The following is a 26,065-nucleotide window of genomic DNA, read 5'->3' as shown; positions in this document are numbered from 1 at the left end:
AGAGTCAGTTTAGGGGTTAGGATTGTGGTTTGGGTTGAATTTGGGGGTTTGGGTTCGGTTTAGGGGCTTACAATTAAGGGTTGGAATTGTGGTTAGCTAATGCACTCTTACGCGCAGTCATTGATGAGTATACTCATCTATTGGAATCTAAAAGGTCACTGCCATTGACGCCCCTGGTAGAAAATATGTATTGTGATCGTTAGCATAAGTCTGGGTCAAAAATAGTTGATCGTCTCACCTTTATTAATGTGATTGCGCGATCGCTATACATGCTATGAGCTAACAATAGCTCGAGCTACAGCTATTTATCAAAATGGAATCCAGTTTTGACAAAGAAATAACAGGCAAAAACATTGCAAACATGTCCACCAAACCTGAGAACTCTCTTGACAATGTTTACAAAAGTAAGCTAGGTATTGAGCTGGTTGTCTAATTGCTCGGCTTACCTGGACACACAGTGAAGTATACTTGTGACAGAAGTGTATTTTAAACCAGATTTAAGTCGAATAAAGAATTCTACAACCTCCCTTCTGAGGGTTTGGCTCAACAATGAAATCGTTTTCTGTAAGTAATGATGTTCTTTCTTTCTATTTATTTTATTTGGCAACATTGGAACTTTTTGTGGCTTATCCTTGATTCACACATCAAACAGCATGACAAACCACACATTTCTCTTTTTGAGACTTTCCCTGTGAAGTATTTCAGAAAATACTGGTCAGTAATAGATGTCCAAAAACCAGCCCTAAACACTTGACAGTGGAAGTGGCGGATTTGCGAAATAATAGCATTAACGCTTGCTTAATTCCCTTCTCAAACAGCTGTGTCGGAAAAGCGGTTAGAGGTTAGCCAGCATATTGATCTGCACTGACCTTTTTTCGCAGGCATGTTAAAAATAAATCATGAACCGTAGTGTTGCGCAATTGTTCCAGAAGCACCTGCTATGACATGCAATGTGGCTAGGATTGGTATTTATTTACAAGGGATACCACACGCACACACACCCACACACACATTCACACTCAAACACACACACACACACACACATGCATGCACGCACACAGAAAGACCATCATGTAAACAAATACCCACAATCGTCCACAATCTGGCTTGTGTTTGCTTTCTGGCTTTTTTCTTTTGCAGGGTGGAAATATTTAGCCCTGATGAAACCTGCATCTGGACGACCACAAATCAAATAAACCAGGGAGCTCCATTCTTTTTTTTTTCTTTTTTCCCACTCCCTCTTCCATAAAACCCATCAAGAGGAATGTTGGTAATCCATGTCAACTCCTCCATCATGTCTCTCATTACCAGCCATATTGTTCCCATTAGGCCTCAATATCCTCAGCTCCTATCAAGGGAACGGAACAAAAAGTTCAGCCTTTAGGGGTACAATGTCTTGTCACCGGGGCTCGTATTCTGAAACTACTTAGCGAACCTTTTGAAAATGTACAAAGCACGGTGAAAAAAAAGTGCCTCTATGGGGCACATCGTTATTGACGGCAGCGACGGACTTTGCCCATGTTTCTGGTAGTGCCGGTCGGTTGAGAGACAAAACATCTCCAACAACCAAAACAGTCCATTTGTGATCACTACACTCCCCCTGAGAATAAAATGACGTGGATCAATGATATCATTCACAGGCTTGTCCGTAGGGTTACTTGTCTAGGCAGTACCTTTAGATGGCAGAAATAAACTTACTTTACCATTTTTCTGTATGGAAGAAAAAAATAAAATAATCTCTTGGCCACAACTCCTAAATGTTATCCTCGGTGCTTGGCATTGATAAAACAGCCATTTTGAAATATTTCCATGGCAGAAGTTTAAAAAAACTGCCCGACCCATACTGACCCATCGACAAAATCCACCATGAAGCTGAAAACAGTAGGTCTCTTCAATATTTGCCGTCCACAGACGCGCACACACACACACACACACACACACACACACACACACACGCAGGCATATATATGGGTTTGGTCACCAAAGCTCTTGGTCAAGGTTAAGGAAATATCAAGATAATTGCAGGGCTGGACGAGACTTGAACTTTGCTGCCACATGAACATGAGTCGGCTTAGCATGTGCAGTGGCCGTGACCTCCTCACCACTTCACTCCGTCGACTTCAAGCCGCTGCCTGCATTTCGCATCGGAACTTTGAACAACAGGGAGGTTCGTGTTGCGGTTGTGGGAAAATCCCCAGATAGTCTTCTGATGTGGAGGCTGTCATATCTTATTTTAAGCCTCCGCAGCACATTGGCCATGCTCGTTGTTATGGCAATCTGTCACGTACGACGTTGATGCCATTCTATGGTAAACGTCGATACGATCCAAGTCTCTGGGGCTTCCATCGTTGTAAATAAGCCCTTATGTTCAATAGAAAGCGTCATGCCGCAGTCGATCCACAAATTGGTTCAGTGCAGTTGTCCGAGGCTGTAAGTGAGATCAGGGGGACCAAAGAATTATATTTTATTGTAACACCTCACTCTCAAATGTGGAGGTGCTGAGTATCACGTTATGGGGGATAATCATTGGACCTCAGGTTGGACTTCTTCGAGGGACAAAATAGTACAAGATATGTGAAGAGGAGCTTTTCTCAACTTTGCAATGGTGCGACCGTAGTATGTTTAGGGGTGCTTCTCCTGTTTCAGAAATAGGTGTGCGGTCGGACTTTTTTCCTGACCTCGTCGTCTCCACCAGCGAGCGGACCACATTTGGGTTTTATTTATTTATTTATTTTACTGCTGCGCATACATTTTCCAAGGCCCAAAAATAGTCACAGGTATGGTTACGAAGGCTCAAGGGTTCTACTGTAGAAGGTTTTGTGGTTATCGTGGGGGAGGGGGGGGGGGATACAGGAGAGGTCCACTGCCGACTGTCCAGGTGCAATCCACAGGAATGTACCCCCGAGGAACAACTGGACTACAGTTTGTGCAATTTTTCAAGAGTTCCCGTTTTGTTCCCCAAGATTCAAAGGTACAACCATGGTGTGTCTACACCAGGGGTCACCAAGCTTTTAAAAATCTGAGCTACTTCTTCGCTACTGAGGAATACAAAGAACTGCCAGTGTGATTTATACTTGGTGGAAGAACTTTTTTTTTTCTTTCATTTTAAGTGAAATTATAACACACTTATTCATCTTTGTGAAGACATTTATCACGCTCGTGATTACATTTATTCTTTAGACCACTGTACCCCATAGAGCGGGGGTCGGCAACCTGTGGCCCTGGAGCCGCACGCGGCTCTTTCGTGATGCCCGCGTGGCTCCCTGGAGCTTTTTCAAAAATGTTTAAAAATGGAAAAGGATTGTGATAGGTCAGATATTTTTTGTTTTAATATGGTTTCTGGAGAAGGACAAACACGACACAAACATTCTTAACATTTTCCAATCCTGTAAAAATGTGGAAAATAAATATTCAATTTTGACATTTCTGTCGACGAGGATTTGTGAGATGGTCTCAGAGTGGCAAACACACGACGGACTTTTCACCAAAGCAGCCCTAACACATGGCTGCACGACTCTTCCACATCTGGATTGACATGGCAAAGCTCTTACGATTGTGCGTAACTGTGGCTTGCCGTTTTATTTTGAAAGTTACCACATGTGTCTCTTCTAATGGAACCGCACCACTTGATCTGGATTTCGAGTGGTCAGGCTACAATTTTCGGTACCCACATACACAGAAGCATAAGATATGAAGAAGTGCTCATTGACAAAATTGTGATTTTTTTTTTTCAACAGGTCACGACCTGACAAAATGGATTAAAAAAAAGGGAGGACATTTTCTTTGACATTTTCGGAGGGAGTCCAGGAGCGTTGGTATGGGGTGTGGAACATTTGCAGGACCTCTTGGCCCAAAAGGGGCAGTGGCAGCCACTTGAACAATTTTGCAAAAGGTGGAAAAATGGCCAAAACAAAGATGCGTAAATAAAAAAACAAAAACCTTTATGTGTTTATGGGTGTATCTAGTGTCTCTGGTTTGTGGTAGGGAAGTGACTAAATCAGAAACTTCCCAAATTCCCACATTTGCAACAGACTGACAAAATGGCCAAAAAGACCCCCCACCCCAAAAAAAATAATAATAATAAACACCCAAACTAAAATAAATATTTAATTTGGGGCCAGGAGGGATCTTTTGGGTAATTTTGTCAGTCCGTTGCAAATCGGAGAATTTGGGAAGTTCCTGATAAAGTCACTTGTTTGCGGCAGGGAAACGTTCCCAACGCAAACCAGAGGCACTAGATACACCCGTAAATGGATACGTTTTTTTTTTTTTTAACACATCTTTAATTTAAAAAAACAACAACAAAAAACTTTTATCCCTTTACGGGTTTATCTAGTGTCTCTGGTTTGCAGTAGGGAACGTATTCCTGCCACAAACAAGTGACTCTCTGAAACTTCCCAAATTCTCAGATTTGCGACAGACTGCCAAAATGACCCAAAAGATTCCAAAACAAAAAAGATTTTTGTCAATTTAATTTTTTATTTATTTATTTTTTTGTATGCAAATTAAGATAAGATAACCTTTATTTGTCCCACACTGGGGAAATTTGCAGTCTGAGTGTATGGAAGGTTCCCCCGGACATCATGTCCTTGAAAAGGGGCGCTGGCAGTAACTTCCCAAAAAATGGCGCCCATTCTGAAATCCGAATTGGCTGTAGGGGGCTGTTTCGAGGGGGGAAAGACCTGAACCTCTCACAGGAGGGCAGAGGCGAAATGAGCTTTGTGTGTGAACAAGCACTTGTTTATTGACTTGAGGTGTGCGTGTGTGGTAGCGGTGGTCGTGGTGTGGGGCGCCGGGGGTAAACTTTATTAACCTGGCCTGCCTTGAATGGAAGACACCTGCTGTTGGCACTTAGGCTGTCATTACTGCTGTCAAGAACTGCAGGGAGGGCTCTGGTCATGCCCAATCCCGCCTGCTGCTCTATTGTTTCGCCATCCTTCAGCCAACAATCGAGTTCCACCATATTGACAATGAGATGACTTCTCGTTGGCTATCGTTGCTAAGATGACAAAACCTCGCTTGTCGGCAATCAAAATCGCTAAGCGGAAACCACCTGACTTCGGTTTAGCCCCCCTTTTGTCCGCCGGTACAAACAAGGGCGCTGCCCTTGACTGACTATGATTCTTATTATTTATTTATTTTTTGACGTTGCCACCGGTGCAGCAGGCGTCGTTGCAAGAATGAAACGGACTATAGAATGCGGACAAAAAAGCAGCAGTTCTCTGGACGGGATAAGGAGCGCAGATGGGGAGTCATTGTCAGCTTGAAGTGAGTCCGGTTGGACGCGGGAGATAAGCGCTTGCCCTTCTGATTTCACTCACATCCCTGTCAGCCAGGAATTCACGCTCGCTACTTCCTGTCACTTACAGACGCTTGGTTGAGGTGCAGCTGTGGGAAGCTTAAGGATTATCCCAATTAAATGCAATTTAGATCCTATTCTACAAGAAGCGAAGAGCTGTAATATTGGAAACAGACAGAAAGGATATTGTACAATCCTTTCACGTCTTTGCAGAATTTCAGTGAAGCAAGAGGGGGGGCGGGGGGGGGGGGGAGGTTGTTGAGAGCCATAAACGATAACGGCGTTTTACAAAGGAGGAAGATTATCAACCATTTAGTCAGGTCGGGACCTGTTTTTGAAGTTGCCGCCCTTCTTTGGGCCAGGAGGTCTGAAAAAAAACACACCCATAGCAGGGACTTCCGCAGCCACACCAAGGGACCGTGGACTCACCTGAATGAAGGTGTTTTGAGAAGGTTTGGTTGTCTCAAAGTGAAAGTTTTGTAATATTGTTAATGGGGTCACTTTTTGGTCCCAGGAGGTCCAGGAAACCTTCGACATCCACACCCGAGGCCCCAGATCCACCCTTTTCTGAGAGGTTGATGTTTTTACCATTGAGCAAATTTTCACACTTTGGATGCACCCGGTGCTTTGATGATTTGGGTCCAGTTTGTCAGGTCCGGACTTGCCATGAAATTACAATTTCGTGAATTTGCTCATGCAGCCCACTTTTGAGGCCAGGAGGCGGGAGACTTCAAATACCTGCAGCAGAGCCCGAGGACCGATACAAAAAATGCAGCCCCACCCCGTCACTCCCCTCCATAGTTTTTTTTCCCCATAATGGCATCTTTACTGGGTCATTTTGTGGGGATCAGACATTTCGAAAGAATTTTGGAATTTGCTACTCGAGCCGTTTTTTTTTGTACCACAAAAAACCTGAGGAAAACCTGAAAATGTCTCCCATGGCACCAGGGTCCCTGAACACACCCAGAAAAAAAAAGATATTTTTCAATTTAGTATCATTTTTCTTTTTGGGGGTTATATAGAAGTTTAGAATTGTTGTCATTGCTACCAATGCCTTTATTTGGGTCACGTGGTTCTGAAACGTTCCACACCTGACACTCAGACTTCCGAAGGACAAATAATACTCTCACTTATTGGATCGGGTTGATTTTTGGCCATTTTGTCATGGATCTGCTATGAAATTCTTATTCGTGAATCTCCTAATATGGACTACTTTTGGACCCAGGAAGTCTGTACCAGGCTGCTTGGACACACCTAGTGGTCAATCCAAAAATAAAAATAAATCAACAATCATTTTCCACTGATAATTTTTCCCCTCACCAAATATATTTTCCCCATCCGCAAAATGTTTTCTCCTTTTTCAGACAAATCAAACCAGTCACATCAAGCGTCGCTGTTCCGAAGTTCCGAAGGAGTTGGTGGGAGGGAGGATGGATACGTCCCCATACTGAGTGACACATCCTCTAAAGTGCATGGTGTCAATGGCTGACTTTCAGCAGAGCAGATAAAGGTCCAGCTATCCCCGGCTCTTTATCGTCTCTTCTGCCATTACGCCGACAGCAGAGAGGTGAGTCAGGATGCTTGAGCGCGTCCGTGGCTAAAAGGAGTATCCGCGCGACCCGGCGGGATTAGAAAGGGTGGGAGAATTTCACCAACTAAGAGCGTGTATTTATTTATTTGCTCCAGTTCAGGAAATTGGGTAACAAGAAACCCCCTTGAGTAGTTTGCAACCAAACATTCACAAATATACAAGACTCAGGAACAAGCTATTCATTTATTTACACCAGCGGTTCTCAAACTTGGCTCTTGGGCAATGCAGTTATTTGAGAGGGGAGGAAATGGACCAAGCCCTGCCGCAAAAAGTAGAAAACTATGAGAAACTGACGCCCCCGCCCAAAAGGTTTTCATGGCCTGTATTAACATTTTAAACTGTAAATATGCCACAACCGATTAACCCAAAACAATTCAATATATTTCAAACCACCTTGCATCATGACCTTTGAAAAGAAATTATCTACCAAAAAAACCCCCGCACTCCAAGAGCGTATGTTCAGGCACATATGGTGAAGACTCTTATGATTTCCACTAAAAACCCAGGTTAAAATGAGCTCCTCCCTGACAAAGAAGGATTGTTTTTCAGTCAAGATGTCACTTTAATCTAGTTCATTGGCACCGACGTTGTATTTTCTATTTTCTTGGTGAATTTACAATACAATTGTGTTTGTACTGATTTTGGGGCGTGTGCAGGGAAAAGGTGGTGCGCCAAGTTGGTTGAGCAGTTTTGGTGTTATCGTGCTCATGTTTGCATGGATTTTTTTTATTTTGAGGAGGCATACAAGGGAGAGGAGAGACCATTGGGACATGAACGGGTATTTTGAGTATATATTTTTTATTAGCTTGTGTGTGTGTGTGTCGGTGTGTGTGTCGGTGTGTGTGTGTGTGTGCGCGTGCGTGTGTGTGTGTTTAATTTATCTAAATGGCGTGATGTCAGCACTGAGTCCCGCCCCCCTTTCAAGCTGTCCTGAGAGAGGAGCAAATTAGAGGGCAACGTTTACATAAAAGATGAAGAAGAAAGAGGCGTGGCTGCTTTCAAAGTGAGTCAGGTTAATGCAAAGGAAAACAGATAGCGATGTATCGGCTTATGACAGTGACAAATGCAATTTTAATGGCGATGGGCAATGAGTCAAGATCTCATCGTTGTTTCTTCTTCGCATCGCTGACATTGAAAGATGGAAATTGAGGAACAAGGAATATTACCAAATTAAGAATGTTTTTGTCTGACATGGACATTCAAGACGGAGTTTTTCATCGTTGTGTCCTAAAGTTTCAGAGTTTCTCTTAAAAAAAAACCTTAATTCTGCGACATCTTGCTAGCAAAGCTTCATGATGTAGAAATGATGACTAGCACGTGTCATTTACATCCACCGTAAATCAAACACAAGCAGACTTTTAACACATTCTAATCACACTTTTCTCTCGCTTTCTGACGCGCAGCTGCCAAGTTTGTCTCCCTTCCTTATCCCACGTCTAATGATAGCTGTCCTCCGCGATGATTACATGTTTACTCTGGGAGAGCGTCTCGACTGCTGCTGCCTAACCCGCCGGGAGCTGCCTCTTCAGCGAGGCTCAAACAAATAAGATGGACGGACCTAACGCGCTTTGATACGATATCTGGCTTGAATAATCGACCGGAAAAAACTACCAAAAATATAGTGAAAACTGGTCTCTTCGAAGGGAGCTTTCAAAATGGATGTCATTGTTTTGATTGAGGACATTTAACTAGCTATTGTCGTCTTTCTGCAACAGAGTATCGTGTGCAGGAGATTTAGGGCAACAAGATGACAGGGGCTCTGCAGCAAAGTGGAGACTATGGAGTATAATATTGTCCCAAGTGAAAAGAAAGACAAAAATGTATTCAGTTGCGTGAGCACCTCCAATCTGTCATCTGATTTCCGATTGGATTTAGGTCTAGGCTCTGAAAGGGCCATTCCCAAAAGTGGATTTTTGCCTGGCGGGGTTGATTTGGATATGTGCTACTTTTTTTTTTTTTTAAATTTCCTCGGAACTGAAACGTTTTCGGTTCAAGTTACTGCATTAGATGTTTGTCATCGCCAAGAAAACCCCAGTAGGATGTGCGATTTCCCTTGTGTCCTGTCCATGCACCTCACCGGTAACGGCCCCCTTACCCTGAGCCAAGGCCGCCACCTTGAGACCCGACCTTCCACCTCCCACCCCCAAAGACGCTAACTTGAATTTCACCAAAAGCAACCCCCCGCCCCCCACCCCAACACCCCCACCCTTCCGTCTGGAGTGTGTCGGTCCAGACGAGTCGTCTGATCTGACACCCGTCCTGATAATCTTGCCACGTCGAAGCGAAAGCAGAAAAGGATTTTGTTTTTGCTCGCATCTATCGTTCGCTTTCGCCCATCTCCCTTCTCTTTGGATGTGTTGCCAAGAGCTGAAAGGCTGCAGCGGAGACGTTACATGACGCAGCTGCTCGGCAACATCCCTCAACATCCGTGTTACTCAACTGCAGTTAGGGCGAGGCCTTTATCTGTGCATTTGTGGGGATAACCAAAAACAATATGTCCGGTGAAGCTGGAGTTACAATTTTTCTCAGGGCGGGTGCGAACGGAATTCTGGACGACATGCCAACTACATGTCAGAGTGTCACCTCACATCGGTCTGCTGTTTTGCAGATTTCAATTCTGATCTGGGGCGGCACGGTGGACGACCGGTTAGCATGTCGTCTTCACAGTGCAGAGGTGCAGAGTTCGAATCCATCTTCGGCCTTCCTGCGTGGAGTTTGCATGTTCTCCCCGTGCCTGTGTGGGTTTTCTCCGGGTAGTCCGGTTACCTCCCACTTTCCAAAACATCCACGGCAGGTTAACGTATCACTCGAAATTGTCCCCAGGTGTGATCGTGAGTGTGAATGGTTATTAGTCTACCTGTGCCCTGCGATTGGCTGGCAACCGGTTCAGGGTGTCCCCCGCCTGCTGCCTAAAGCCAGCTGGGATAGGCGCCAGCACCCCCCGCAACCCATGTGTGGGTAAAGCGGATCAGAAAATGAATGAATGAATACAACAAGACTGCGCACTTTGTGAGACTCCGTATGTGGTGCTGTTTTGATGAACAAAACAAACCGAATGGGCTCAGCAGTTGACTTTTTCACGTCCGTGCGTGAACAGTCGTGACAAATTTAGTCACGGCGTGCGATACGGTGCGATATCTTTCCTACAAAGTGTACCCGGTGTTCTGGAATGACTCGGGGCAGGAAGTGACATCTGCTCAGTTACGTTAGGCAGCAGTTGTTTTGAATCGGCTGAATGAGGAGACGGCGAGAGAGGGGGGTGGGGGGGGGGGGGGGAACAAAAGTAATTAGATTAAAGTTCCACTTGCCTCTGGCGGTATTTCCACTGGTAAACATGTCTGTCCCAAAGCCGCCCATGTAAACACGGTGCGCTCTTTGACCTCAACGGTAAACACGTGCTTTGGGGATAATCTTTCTCGGCCCGTCAACATGACGCTGACAAATATGCTTTTAATCAGCAAAAGCAACACTTTACATGAATCGTCATTATCTGCTTAAGCCGGCAAGTAAACGTTGTCGTGCACGACGACAAAATGCTTCTCGGTCAAATTTGTGAATTTTATGATCATGAAATACCGTCTTGCTGTGATGCGATTTTCTGAAAATAAAATGGATGCATTTTGAGAGTAAATGAGAAATATTATGCAAATATATTTGAGATTTTCTCAGGGATGTCTTAAAAGTCTATAGAGATCAGAAAAACTTTTTTTTTAACAAAAACAAAGTTAAAATATTTCAATTTTTTTTGATCATGTGATATTGGTGTTGAATGTTACATATTCAAGGGAACGCATTTGCAACATCATCCGAATATGAGTATACATCAAGAATACTCGTTTATCTTCTACCAAAGTCCTGAAATAGCCTGTAAATCGAAGAAAAAAAATGTGTTTTACAGAAATAAAATTTAAATATTAAGAAGAAGGAATTTGTATTTTCTCAATCCCGAAATACTCCCATTCAGTTGTTATTTTAATGAGAATGAAGTTGAAATATTCAGAGAATATGTGTTTATATTTTGCACGAGTAAATGATACGACTTTGCGAATGAAGTTTATATAAAAGAAATAAATTGGGAATGGGAGGGAGAATCAAGTTGTAATATTCTCAGAATTGATACAGTCTATCTTTTTTTTTTCTTTTTTAGAATAAAGTTGAAATTAAGTAGAATGAAGTCAAAATTTCTGGAGCGAGAAGCTGCCATTTGTTGAGAGTAAAACACGTGTCAGAGTTGAAGTTGGCGATTTGCAGGGATACTTCTTTTTTTTGCAAATTCTGAATTGTGCAACATGGCGCGTGTCGGCCAGCTCCGTTGTATTTACGACAGTAACATGCTTCTAAGGATCGCTGCCTTATCATGTCTTCCATCTTCCGCTACACATCCTGCATGTTTTAGAGTTAGTGCCTTGAGAGAGAGGGAGAGAGATGATCGGGAAGAGATTGAAGAACAAGGCCCGAGCAGCAGCCGTGTCTCATAAAACGTCTGCATCGAGGGGGCGGTGGGCAAGGAAGGAGGCAATTTAAAAGCCCGGGAGAGGGCCTAACAGTGGCAACTAGAGCTGACTTTTATCCTGCAGTGATTTACAGTAAAATGTTTTTCTGTGCTGTTGGAAGTGAGACAGTAGAGAAAGAGAGAATTAAAAGGGGCTCGATGGTATGGGAGCGGGAGTGTGGGTGTTGCATTAGGGACCGCTGTTGAGACGGACGACTTCCTACTGTAGTCTGATTATTCCCTTGAGGCCCCCCTGGAAAGGACTCCTCATGAAGAGCAAACCCTTTATAGAGGGCGTAATGAGTCAAGGCTACTGAAAGCAAAGACTGATGAAGAAAATATCCACTTACTGTACTTCCTACTTCTTTGGGTTACTGTTCCTGAACCTCTCTGCCCTAGGAGGTCCCACCAAAGGCACTCCAAGGAGCTAAGTAAGGAATTTAAAACCATAATTTAGAGGAATTGAGACCAAGACTGGTGGCCTGGTGGTGGGTGGTTCAGTCGTTAGCGTGTCGACCTCATAGTGCAGAGATGCAGGGATCAATTCCGGTTCCGGCCTCCCCGTGTGGAGTTTGCATGTTGCCTGTGTGGGTTTTCTGCGGGTACTCCGGTTTCCTCCCACATTCCAAAAACAGGCATGGCAGACTGATTGAACACTCCACCTTGTCCCCAAGTGTGAGTGTGAGCGTGGATGGTTGTTCGTCTCTGTGTGCCCCTGCTGTTGGCTGGCAACCGGTTCAGGGTGTCCTCCACCTACTGCCCGAAGACAGCTGGGAGGGGCTCCGGCAACCCCCGTGACCCTTGTGAGGATAAGGCAGATTGAAAAATTGCTTCCATACTGGTTCCATTTTATTTGGCGGTTATATACTGTACATTCAAAATGGCTGTCCGCCTGTTCAAGATTTTTAAAATTTCATTTTAATTTGGATAATCATGCCCTGGATAATCACTCTACCATTTTGTTTCCCCAATGGATTCTAAGGTTTATTTACAAGCGGTGCAATCGTAGCTATTGCCACCCGGAACTACATGTGACATCATGCTATCAAGGTTTATTGTGTCCACGCATGCATCCACCACGCGGGAAATACGAGTTCCTGGCGAGAGGGAAAAGGAGGAGGAGGAGGAGGAGGACGAGGGTATGAGGAGGAGTGGGAGGGGATGCTGTGTTGGGAATGCCAGGAATGTCCACCCATGTTTACAGCCCGGGCCGGTTCACACCTGCAGGTCAGGCCGCTATCACCGGCCCCGCGGCCCCCTTCCTCTTCTTCTTCTTCTTCCTCTCCTTCTTTTTCTCTCTCCTCAGTCCCCTTGTTCATTACAAGAGGGTCAATCTCAGACGTGACCTAATTAGAAGCTCATTACATCACCGACAATCTTCATTAGCATGCCAGGCCAGCCCGTTAATCCATTAGCACCGAAGAGGCCCCCCCGGCGCAGCTTTTGCATTCCTGCGCCTGTGGCCCTCCACTGGGGTCGCAGACACACACACACACACACAAAACTAACCTTCAGAAATATTCAAAGCATATTTTCATGGCCAATAAATTTCGTAAGTGGCGTAGCAGAACATGTTATTATTATGGCAAGGTTGTCCAGATATTTTGAGTAAAATTCTCGATTAACAAGGATAAAATGTTACAAGTGTTACAAGTTGAATATTATGAAAATATAGCATTTTATGAGAATAAAGGTGTCATTTTGCAAATATTAAGTCTTGATACAGTAAGAATAAACATTAGAGGAATCAAATCAAAATGGGACAATAAGGTTGTTATTTTCTTCGAACGATGAGAATAAATTTGTGCTTTTACGAACACGTCAAAATGTTGACTATGGGAAAATTAAGAAAATATATTTTTATAGTCAACAGATTATGAGCATAAAGTCACAACGAAAAAAACCCGCCCTTTTATCCGAATACTGTACCCAATTAGTCGACAGATTTTTCAGTAGGATATCCGAATACCAAAATATTTCAATACATCTTTTTTTGTGGAGTTGCAAACATTAATGGCGTTTTTTGTCTACTCGACATCATCAATCAGGAATCTGGTTTTTCAAAAGTAAAAAGTTACCAAGAGGGAGAGGAGACATGAACTCTGTTTTCCACCGGGTCTTTGTTGGGCGCCCCCGGGTGCAGATGGCGGGGGTGGGTGGGTGGGTGGGTGGGTGTGGGTGTGGGGGGGGGGGCGGTCGGTGCTGCCCGCGCGAAGTATCCATCTCCTCGCTGGGGACCCGAACCTCCGCCGCCTTGTCTTTGAAACCTCTCCCGTCTGGTGACTGGCGAGCCATACGAGCGCTCAGAGCTTTGTAAGTGACTCCATTGTCGGGGGCAGATTGAGAGGAAAAAGGAAAAAGAGGGCGTGGGGGTGGGGTGGGGTGGGGTGCAGCAAGCCCTCGGGACAGAGGAGCAAGGTGAAAACAAAAAGGGTCTGCTTCTGTGGTCTGAAGAGGCCAGTGGCCCATCAAAGGCAAACGAGCTGACCTGCGGCCTTTGTCCGGCAGACAGCCCTGGCTTCATTTAACCTCTCTCCGGAGGCGAGGTACACACTATCCACCTTCGTGCCCTATGGGAACATCCTTCCCCTAACCCCCCCCCCCCCCTCCACCTGGGACACCACAGGTGAAAGTGGATGGGCGGGGTGGGGGGGGGGGGTCCGTCTGCTCATCGTCCCGACCTGTCAGGTATCCGCCACAAAGCGAGCTTGAGCTCCCTGTGTGCCCCCTCGGATGCTTACGCCTTCATAGACTCGACCCCGCCGGAGAAGCGCTTAGCTGAAGGACGGTAAACCCTCAGCTATGCGGCAGACAAAAGTGAACTTAGTGGAGATCTCCGCCATTGTTAAGTTCTGGGAAGGTGAATCTTTTAGCTGTAATGAGTTGTTGAATAGCGTGGATTTTGCTGCTATGTGGGACCACCAATCTGACTTTTGCGCCACACACATATCGGCATGTGTCTGTTTTCTGTAAATCTCCCCATTTGCAGGGGTAGTTAGTAGAGTCTATCCAAATGATCTATGGGAAGAGGCAGGGGCGACACCCTTTGGAAGACCCGGGTAGAACTCTCTGGAGGTACCCCTCACACTCTGAAAACTGCATCAAACATGACTCTCAAGCCTTTGGGACATTTTCTGTTAGCCTCACTTGTTCCCACCTTGTTTCGTTTTAAACAGTGACCAAATGTGATCATCCGTTCATTTTCCGCCATTCATTTTCGATTGGTTTTGGTTGGAATGCGCCGCTTCGATGAGTTTTGTTTGAAATGCAGATTTACCAGGAAGCCGGTGTGAATGCAGCTTCTGGTGTTTGCCGCATGCAAGTGCAAATAGTTGCTGCAATATCCCATTTCACTGTCCAGAAAGTTCGCGATAGTCTCACCTGCAGGTGCACCTGTGCATGTTTTGGGACTTTTTTTTTTTTTTGGACCCATGCTTTCAGGATTCAAGCACACGACAAATTTTATAAATGACTGTTGATAGTGGGAAGTACGTTGAACTATTGGTTGGCACATCTGCTTGCAATTTTGAGGTCCGGGGTTTAAATCTGGTCTCTTGGCTTTTCTGATTGGATGATGCATATCCTCCCGGAGTTTTTGTGGGTTTTCTTCCGGTATGCTGGCTTCCTACCACGTTCCAAAAACACACTTTAGGCTCATCGAAGACTGTAAACCTCAGGTCTTCAAGGGACACGTTCCTGCATGTTTGACATGTTGCCCCTCCTTCAACACACCTAATTGAAATGATCAGGAGCTTGCTGATGGCTAGTCCCTTGACTTTGTTTTTGGAGTTACAAGTCATTGCCTGTTGGAGTTTTTAACTCACAGTTGTATTTGAGACGTATGGCGTCTTCCAACGTACATGAATTGTGCTTCATAAAACCATCTTGGTTTTTTTTTATATTCAATTTTCTTCTGGGTTTTTTTTGTTTGTTTTTTCAATAGGGTTTTTATGTTTCACTATTAAAACCATGAAAAAAGCGTTCTTAAGGGGTTGGAATGCATGAATAGAATTTCAGTTTAGTTCAAAGCGGAATATTTGTTTGATATTTGACTAAACTGACTGACGAAGCTAAAATGGACCACTGTATATGTCCTGCACTTGGCTGGTGACCAGTCCAGGGTGTACGCCACCTTTGACCCGAAGTCAATCTGGGTTGGCTTCGGCTCACCTGCAACAGGACAGGCGCTAGAGAAAATGGATGGACGGAATGCAGGTTGATCGCATTTTTGTTTCAGAACAAGAAAATCTACTCTGGTGGCTGGGTTAGGCGAGGACGAGGGAGTAACTGGTACTGGCACTCTGGAAAGGGAACACGGACGGGGATGAATGCGACCAAATTGTCCCGCTTTCATATGAGTGCTGAGTGAAGCCTCTGCCGAGCCGTCGATTCCCAAGACTCTCGGATAACAAGTGGCTTCCCACACTGAGGCTTTCTGTTTTCTCTCTCCTCGCCAATAAAACCAGCCTGGGACGAAGTTTAGAGGGAGACGACAGTGCGGCAAGAGTGATAGACGGCCGTAGAAAGGGGACCCCTGCTGCGGTCTGCTGTTATCTGTCATTTTGAGGGGTTGGGGGGGGCAGCACAATGAATGGCTGCCGACAAGGCATTTTGGAATGGCTGTGATAAGATATCCCACCCCTGGTGTCTGACCCCTCTAGCACCTTTCAAGTAAGCAGGTTAACTGTCCTTCTAAGAGCTGTTACTGAGAGACAAAGTTTTTGGGCCCAATGCGGCACATATTGGAAACCCAAGTGAAAGCAGATGATGCGAAAGAGCAAACCTGCACATTTTTAAACACATTCTAGCAACATTAAACATCACCTAACACACCTTTTAAACACATTGTAAAGATATTTGCCATATGTGTGACCCCTAAATATGAAGCTCTTCTTTTTTTATTTAATATTCATCCCCAATGCTAGTTTGACTTAGCAACATGAGATTTGGTCGGCTTATCTGTCATGAGCAGACCCACAAAAATATCTCAGGAACCCATGGCCCTAAAGGCACAGGACGTCCGCCACTTTAGTTGGAATCAGCCAATTTAGGATGGTTTTGGCCTTTTTCAGGTGACCTTTAAAGATGAACTCGAAATTCCAAGAGATTTTGTGCAATTGCAACCAAATTTGAACGTCATACACCAGACAGACGGATGCCGCTAAATTGTAAAGAATTTGAGCTTTCGTCATTATTTTGTGGGAGCATGGTGGTGTAGCCTTGTTAGTCATAGCTGGATAGGATGTCACGTCTCACCTAAAGGCAATAAATGCATATTCCATCCAGTGTGAGTTTTTTTTTTCTGGTCAGTGCAGCTGTGTTGGGAATGTCGGGTTTGCGTGAGGAGGCCCAGCCACGGTGGTCACGATGCAAACACGCGCACACCAAAGTTGGCCCATTTATTTAGTTGCACTTGTTTAATCAGCTGTACAAGAAATGTCTATTCTGTCCGGCCATGGCAACTAAAAAAAAAAAAAAAAAAAAACACGACAAAACACAGTCGGGCTTTACTTTAAAGCAAAGACAGTGAAAATGGCCTTTTAGTTTAATATTAGATACACCTGCTCCGCTATAAACATACACTAATATTTTGTTTTTTTAGTTGTTTTGAAGACACCACTGTACACCTTAATACTCATATCTAGCCAAGGTGGAACCTCCCTAGAGTGTGTGTGTGTGTGTGTGTGTGTGTGTGTGTGTGTGTGTGTGTGTGTGTGTGTGTGTGTGTGTGTGTGTGTGTGTGTGTGCGCGTGCGTGCATGCGCTGATAAACTATGACCTCCTGCTCATGCCACGAGTGCGCTAATGGCCACTGCGAGTAAGCTGGAGGTGTTTGCGCCTCCAAATGGACGAGGTATTTTTATCCTTACACACACACACACACACACACACACACAAGCAGTGTGTGTCACATCTGGGCGCAGCGCACAGTGAGCGAGCGGCTCTGCGTTGGCACGTAGCACTGGCACTGCTCAAGTTCCTGATAGCTTTCTTTGAAGTTCCTTTTTGCACCCCCAACCCCTTAAAACCACCATGCATCCCCCTACTCCCTCCCGCCCTCCCTCACACACTCACAGCAGGAAATTGCATTCCGTCCTCCCGCCATGGCAGATAAATGAGGCAGGGAAGCGGCTGCACACTGTCACCGGCCGAGCGGGCCTGTCTCTGTGCTGCGTTAGCCACGTGTGCCGTTAGCTGCATCAACACGCTGTCATCGAAGCCGGTTTCACGCAAATTGACCAACAGATTCTGCACTCTGTCTTTTACACGGAACACAGCCAAGTAGGATTTTGTTGCACATTTGTGTGCTTCTATATAGTGACATGGCATGATCATTTTATCTATTTTTGTGATAGAAATGCTGCAGGGGGCGGCCCGGTGGTCGAGTGGTTAGCGCGTCGACCTCAAAGCTCTGGCCTCCCTGTGTGGAGTTTGGATGTTCTCCCCGTGCCTGCGTGGGTTTTCTCCGGGTACTCCGGTTTCCTCCCACGTTCCAAAAACATGCATAGCAGGCTGATTGAATACTAAATTGTCCTTAGGTGTGAGTGTGAGCGTGGCTGGTTGTTCTTTTCTGTGTGCCCTACGATTGGCTGGCCACAGGTTCAGGGTGTCCCCCGCCTACTGTCCGAAGACGGCTGGGATAGGCTCCAGCAACCCCCCGCGGCCCTTGTAAGGATAAAGCGGATCGGAAAATGGATGAATGGAAATGCTAAAGGTGAGTTATTCAGTAGTGCGTTCCCACCGCATGAACAAATGAATTGGATTGCAGCGTTTAATCACGATGCACAAACTGTTGAAACTATTTTCTATGATGTTAGTCCTCTTCGTTGACCCCGCCTCTTAAAGGCACATACATTTTCACAGACACTAAATTAGGTCCACTATTTTTTTTTAATGCATTGTATGCTTGTAGTTTGTTTTGGATGTTTGAATATTTTATTGTGTATTTTAATGTTTATTTTTTTTTGTCATTTTTAATGTGTTAATTCTGCATGGGAGAGGGGAAATTATACACTTTAAAAAAATAGTCTCGATAGCTTTTGTTTTCACCCACGGAGGTCACCGATACAACAACTGGAATCAACTTTAGTGTTTCTAAATGTCTCCACATCGCGAGCTGCAGAACTGCACCTGGTTTGTTAGCCTTTGCGTCAGACAAAGATTTTGACACGCACGTCGCGTGTCAGATCGCGTGTCACATCAAATGACATCATGGTCCGAAGACATTGTCTGGGAATGTCGTTTAGAAAGTTAGGGAGGCACGCAACGGGCACAGGGGCTGTCACAAATGTGCAGGATGTTTCCCCGCGAGCGTGTGTGCTTGGGTCTGTATGTGTGACATCATGCTTGGTATGGTGTTAAAGCAAGGGACCGTAGGTACGTCTTGACGTCATTTGCCTATGTGTAAGGTGCTGGCCCCTGGCCAAAACCTATGTGTGATTAGTTCGCTGCGAGAAAATGAGCTACAGCTCACTAGGTGAAGTCACTCATACCGAAAACCCAACGGTACCACCCCGCCCACTATGACGAGTTCAGTACCGGAGGGAGCGCGCCGGTGCTCAGCTGTTGACTGTAGAAACCGTTGAAGTCATTTTCCATGTCTGAGTAAATGCTCTTAAGTGCTTTAAAATTGTTGAGAAACTTCAATTGCCACATTCGCCAGAGTTCCCACGGGTTAATGTTGGGGTGGCGTATGTCTACCTGCCAGTTTGGGGTGCTGAAGTAATGCAGTGCGCTGCCTCGAAATGCAGATACAAGATGTTGGAGGTCATGTTTAAGACCACGTTTGGTTCTGGTGAATCATTTGTAGTTAGTTCTGTTTAATGGTCCAAAACATCTCCGACTGGAAGATACGAGGGACCGGGTTGACCAGCCCAGGTAGAAATAAAACACCTCACAAACAGGGCAAGAACCACAAGAAAACAAGGCATGATATGAAGCAAAACCAAAAGCGCATCGAAACAAAAACGCGGCTCGTGACAGCGGGATAAGTTTAAGACCGCTTGATCAATGATTTATAGGTACAGGTATATTTAAGACAACCTAACACCTTTAAGCCCCAAGAAGTCGTGTTCGGTTGACTTGTATGTCGTAAAACCCCAAAAGGTGCAGCTAAACCATTCTTCCGCACCTTTACATTAGGAGTACCGGTTGTAGTGATACGGCTTTCGTGCGCGGGGTCGAGCGTGACACGCTGCGATCATTTGGAGGTCCAACGCAAGCTGAACACCGAGAAATTGAGACTAAGTTCCAGGAGCTTGGCTTCCCGAGCTGTCCTTCGGTGAGAAAATACACCGAAAACTGCGATGTTCTCTCTCAGTATGTCGTTTTCTCGAAAATTCCCACTGGGTATGTATCACAATAAAAAATACACGGCGCGGCAAGTAGCTCAGCCTGTAAGGACTTGGCTTTGAGATCAGACGGGAGGGCGTTGCAGACTTTCCCTCGGTGCACATCTTCGTACCCTCGTTGTGTATTTTGGGTGTTGGCCTTTAAATGGTGAAAACACATGGCATAAAAAAAAAAAAAAAAGGATTCCCGAAATGGCGGCCCGGTAGTCCAGTGGTTAGCACGTCGGCTTCACAGTGCAGAGGTACCGGGTTCGATTCCAGCTCCGGCCTCCCTGTGTGGAGTTTGCATGTTCTCCCCGGGCCTGCGTGGGTTTTCTCCGGGTGCTCCGGTTTCCTCCCACATTCCAAAAACATGCATGTCAGGCTGATTGGGCGCTCTAAATTGTCCCTAGGTGTGAGTGTGGGCGTGGATGGTTGTTCGTCTCTGCGTGCCCTGCGATTGGCTGGCAACTGATTCAGGGTGTCCCCCGCCTACTGCCCGAAGACGGCTGGGATAGGCTCCAGCACCCCCCGCGACCCTAGTGAGGATCAAGCGGTTCGGAAAATGGATGGATGGATGGATTCCCGAAATGTATAAACCTCTAAGAACCGCTGTTATCCCTCTGCGACCGAGATTTCGAACTTGAAATATCGTATGTAAGAGGACGGTAAACGATTGTGCCGTAAACAGTGTCCAAGTCAAACAGTCGAACAGCTGTGAGTTGCGTCGGTCGTAAATGGACTTAAAACAAGGAGAGGATGATTCAGATTCACAAAACTTTATCTTTCCCCATGGAGCAATTATGAGATGTAAGCTTTGGGAAACGCCCCCGCCCCCCCACGTTCCTTGTAGAAAAGTCGATCAAATTGGCTTTTAGATGCGTTCTCAACGCCCGCCCCCCTGCCCCCGACCTCCTTCTTCCTTAATCCGTCGCTACAACCGGCAGCGCTCCCCACACACCATCACACTCTCCAGTCATCCTTCATGTGCTGAGTGAAGAGAACAAGGACACCATGTGGCCCCCTCCTAACTGCGTAACACACAACACATGCCCCCGGCCCCCATTACCCACTGCCGCCACTGCCCCCTCGTGACCTTTCATCCTCTGCTGAGCTGTAGCAGAGACCCCATACACATCAGTGGACTCCTGATTGACAGGCCATGAAGATACACCAACATAGTCTCCATTTAGCTCAAGTACCGTGCCACCATCACCTCGGACACACACACGCACACACAACTCCTGCCGCCCACCCTCCACTCCTCCACGGGTCCCGGGAGAAAACACACTTGAGCCGAAGTGTTTCAGAGCAGGATGTTTCCTGGGGAGAAAAGGTTTCGTCTCGGGTCAGCGTGCAATGCGGCGGTGGAGGGTGGATTTTCACAAGGATGTAAGGGGTGGCGGGTGGGAGGTGATGGGTGGCTTGGAGTGGATGCTTGACAAAGCGAGCCTTAGCAGGTAGGGTGGAACTGGATGGAGGCGCTAGGGGTGGGGGTGTGGAGGGGGGCGATAGGTGGAAGTGGGTCGTTATGGACTTTGGAGAGGAGCGGCGGCCTGAACGGGTGGGGGGAGGGGGGGGGGGGGGGTTTAGCCCTGAGAGGAAACATTAGCAAAGCGTGGAGGAAAAGCTGCCAAATTAACTTCTCACCCTTTCAATCACACCCCTGAGAGTAGCCGCTCCGCTTTTACTTCTGGGCCGACGTGACGCCGACGCTTTGAAAGGGGAGTGGACACCATCTCATCCTTGGCACAGACTGCTCACAAAGCGGCCAAAGCGCACTTTCAGGACCTCCATCTGCCTCAAACTACCCAATAAAGGTGGTTGTTGGAATGTTACCTAAACATCTGGGTAAATCTTTTTTTTTCAAAAAGTACCCAAGAGCCCGTCAATCGTTATTTTTTACCCAATCGGAACCGAGGCAAAAAGCAACACAATTCAGAAACATCTTCCTTTTGTTTTTTTTTGCGTTTTCTGCAAAGTTCCGTCAAGTCATGATAATCCTGTCTAGCCTGTAAATATAAAACAATCAAATGAAAAACAGGGCCTTCTGCCTGTGCACATATTCGAATGCTGCTATTTCATTCTGCATCATGTAAGTACTGCAGTAAGATGAGGGCCTATCGTATGGTAAAAAGATAAATGGATCCATATTTGATCCTGTTCCAGGATGGAAGAACCCAGGAATTACCGACCTTACTGCATGACTCCAGTCTGAAGAGCTCGATGCGGACCAGTTCAGCACACATGTTACATGTAAAATACCTGGCCCCTGTGAAGCTTTTCAGTAGCCTTTCATTGGCGAGTGAGTTGCAGCAGTGCTTCATCAAGGGGCACAAATCGCAGACTCCCTTGTGATATGATGTTTTCGCAGCGATACCGACAGCGTCTCGATATCGTGATCGTGCGACATGTCAAGCATCCCACCCCAGGCATTGCTTAATTATACACAGGCGGGGTCCCATCTCCCAAAAAAAGAACTTATGTTGGATACTCTTCCTGATACGACGCTCTCTTTCATCAAGGCTTGGTCGTGGTGCTGAAGGTTGCAACAGTGCATTGGCCAGGAGGTGAACCCTGATTGGTAGAACAAACCCAATTACGGCGGGGGTCATCGTGTTTTTCGTCAGCCGTGTCTCATTTATTTCTTTGCTCCGATGAGCTGACGCATACAGGCGGAAAGAGACAATCTATCAATCCGAAACTCTGGGATTGGTTAGCGTCTTAATATAATCGCTTGGAAGTCGGATTGGGTTGGGGTGCTAAATGACTTTTGAAAGAATTTCATTCTCCAACTTTTTATATCCCCGTCAACCGGGGCCGATGTGAAGTCTATCCGAGAAACATACTTTGCCACAGAGAAAAACAATCCCTCTTTGCACCCCATTATTGCCCCTTGCAAAAAAAAAAAAAAAGCAGTCCCTCCAGCCCATTACTATGTTCATCCTCTCAGCATTTGACAGGTGGAAGTACATCGTCGGGCTTTATGTTTTAATTATAAAGAATTCCAGATGTGAAGGATGAGGAGGGGTAGGGGGGCTCATAAATTAAAAGCAGAGCTACTCAAATGTCTTTTTTTTTCTTCTTTTTTTCAAAGGGACCAAGCAGGTCAGCATCTGCTTCTCATTGCAGCCAATGTTATTAGGACTACAGAAAAGGCCGAGTCCTGCGTCTGGCCCCTCAATAATTGACACTATTAAATGTGCCTAAGCAGATTTAGAGCATCCAGAAAAGTTGCATTTGTCTTTCGCGATGACTCTAATCATCTATTTTCAGTTGGGAACAGAGTCGAAGCAACCGCATACTCTGGTTCATGATAGCAAGGGCCTAGCAGGAAGCCAAAAATGTGCGCACACAAAAATACAAAAGGGAAAACGGGGGTGGGGTGAGCCATGTGTAGGAATTTAGCATGCGGCTAAAGCTGGAGCGAAGTGAGCAGACAACAAATGGATGGCATTAGAAAAGCACCATGAGAAATCTTCTGATCCACTCGGGTGATTCTTTTTTTTTTTCAGTTTGGATTCCTGGAGGAGATTGAAACAATGTGCTCTCACGATTATTTCGTAGGAAATTATACAACCCCAAAAAAGTAGAAGCAACTGTGCCTTTTGCAACAAGGTACCCAAAAATGGTGAAGTAACAAAATCGACAAATATAGCCAGTATCCCAGAAAAAAAACTAACAAAAAAAACCCCCACAAAACAACTTCAGAGGTGTGTGAGAAGTCACCCTCAGATTTACTTCCATTTTATTTGACGTTTTGTGTATAATATATGTAAAAAGTATACACCCTCTTTTTCAAATGCCAAGTTTTTCCACCCATCCACCCATTTTCTAATCCGCTTCTCCTCACGAGGGTCACAGGCATGCTGTGGAGCCCATCCCAGTTGTCTTCGGGCAGTAGGCGGGGTACACCCTGAACCGGTTGCCAGCAATCGCATGTTGAATGGGAGTCAGCACACACGTGTCACTATTTTGCTTTTGTAGCCAAAGCTTGAAGGTTTTGCGCTACCACCGACGGCTATTTGGAACTGTTCATAACTCCCTTAAACATGACTGAAGCTCCAACTCTCGCCGAAGAAAAAAACAGCACCAAAGCATGATGCAGCCACCATCGTGCTTCGCCGTAGCTATTGTGCTCTTTTGGTTCGTGAGAAATGTTGTGTTTGCGTAAATACCTTTTGGAATCATAGCCAAAAAATTCTATCTTGGCTTCATCAACCATAGCTGGGAAATCTGAAGTGTGTGTGTGGGGTTTTTTTTTTTTTTGTGTAAGGCTTCCGTTTTGCCACTCCACTCCATAGCCCGGGCTTAAGAAGATGATTGCTGTCACATAAGCAGCCAGCAATTCCTGCACCTCATGCAGTGTTGTTGGTTGGCTTCTTGCCACTCAGTTGCAATAGATTCCGAGTTTTTAAACGTAAACTCTATCGCTCGCTATAACCAGATCCCATTTGTCACATCTCCCATCTTGTTCCTTCACACAAAAACATGATGTCAATTTCGGGGGAAATGCCCCTCCCCCATGGGGGCAGAGGACTTTGGACTTTTTGACAAATTTTCTCAACCTTCGCTTGGATGATTAAACACACGGTGCATCTCAGCAAACCCAGCCAGAGCACGTTGCTTTTTTTCCCCACATCACATGTTGTAAGCGCTTCTGAAGGTGTCTTCACAAATCTCCCCCAGTCATCCCCTGAAGATCGTTAAGGTGTCCTGTCATGTGATGATGAAGAGCGGCAACAACGCGTGCAGGTGTTAGGCTGTTAAAACCAGACCCAAGTAGTTCCCAACGTTGACATAAAACGCACATGTAGGCAGACAGAGGAAGCGGGAGGATGACTGCGAGATACAAAAGAAAAAGAGAGGGAAAGTGGTTGTGAAATGAGGTGGAGATGAACGGGTTGGAAGGGGTGGGGGGTCGAACAGGAGAGGTGAGGGCAAGCGCCTTTGTGGATCACTGGCAGATAATGGGCTCATTAGTCCAAACGTAGCTTAGGAAGGCTCCGCTGCTCTAAACAAACAGAACGGTCGCTGGGGGTGGGACAGATTTAGGGGCCCGGCATGGACAGAGATATAATGAGGCCCTCTGCCCCCTTTGAGTAGTCATTTGGAGGATTTTGGTGGGGTTTTTTGGACCTGCGATGTAAGTGCTCTACGGTGACAATGGACTCTACGCACTCAATGATAAGTAGCAGTTTGGCAAACTATACACCAAAAACAGGTTTAAAGCTGTTCAAATGCCCCTCCCAGGTGAAGTTTATTGTAAAAGTAAACATCAAAATAAGAGCGTTACGGCTTATGACATTAGCTTGACAGCGACAGCGTAGCCTTTCAGTCCGCTAGTTTAATGCTAACGCTCATTGTATTTGGGGTTCAGGGTAGGGGTTTGTGGCTCTGGTAAGCTTTGTGTGTGGAGGGATAGGGTCATTGTTAGCTTAAGGTTAGGGTTAGTGCTTACGGTTGGTTTAGGGAAATACACAAGTCATTTACAAAAAGATAGCAAGTGTACACAGAAGCCAACCACTGTTAATGATTCTAAAATTCCTCCATTTGAATCGGTTCCTCCCATTATTTTTTAACACTAACATCTGACATCCATTACAGTAACGCGAACGGAGCTTTGCGGTGGCATCTCTCCGTGGCTGTCCTTTAAAAGAAAAGCAGAACAAAGGACAAGATCAAAGAAATGAAAATGTTCGCACTGTCTCTCACTGCGTCTCCACCACATCTTACACTGTGACCGCACGTGAGTATGAATCGCCACCAATTACAATCGGTTTCCTTCCCCCTGGATCCTTGAACATTCACGGATTTACATGTGGCAAACTTTGGGAACATGTGGGCCTCAGCTATACATCAGCCGCCTCTCTTGTCTGAAGCATACCCTGTCTATGTGGGTCCCCCTTCGTCCCCCTCTGGGCCATTCTGTACAAACATTCCAACACTGTGTCTGTATTCCCAGGGAACCTCGCTCAGATAAGTCAAGCCGACAGTGTGAAACATCATCCAAGATGGGCGAGAATATATGTAGGTCGGTCTCCGTGTAGAGCTACTGAGGGCGGAATGCTCTCCGTGTAAATGATGCACGACAGTCAAGTGTGTGCGTATAGAACAAGCATATACAGTATATACATACAGTATATATATTTTAAAATGCTAACTCAGAAATCTTTGCTGAAAGTGCAGCAGTGCATCATGGGGAGAAAAAGTATTGATCTGCTTCAACTGGTATCGATCCACCGGAACAGTCAAACCCAGATAGGAATGAGCACGTTGAGCAATTCCATCCATGCTTTTAGAAAATATTAACCTACACATTGTGCCTTTTAATGAGCTTCACTCACTTTCGCC

This window comes from Hippocampus guttulatus, chromosome 13, assembly GCF_054856545.1.
Source record: "Hippocampus guttulatus isolate MCC_2025c chromosome 13, RoL_Hgut_1.0, whole genome shotgun sequence".
NCBI lineage: Eukaryota > Metazoa > Chordata > Actinopteri > Syngnathiformes > Syngnathidae > Hippocampus > Hippocampus guttulatus.
Note: the sequence above shows the minus strand (reverse complement) of the source record.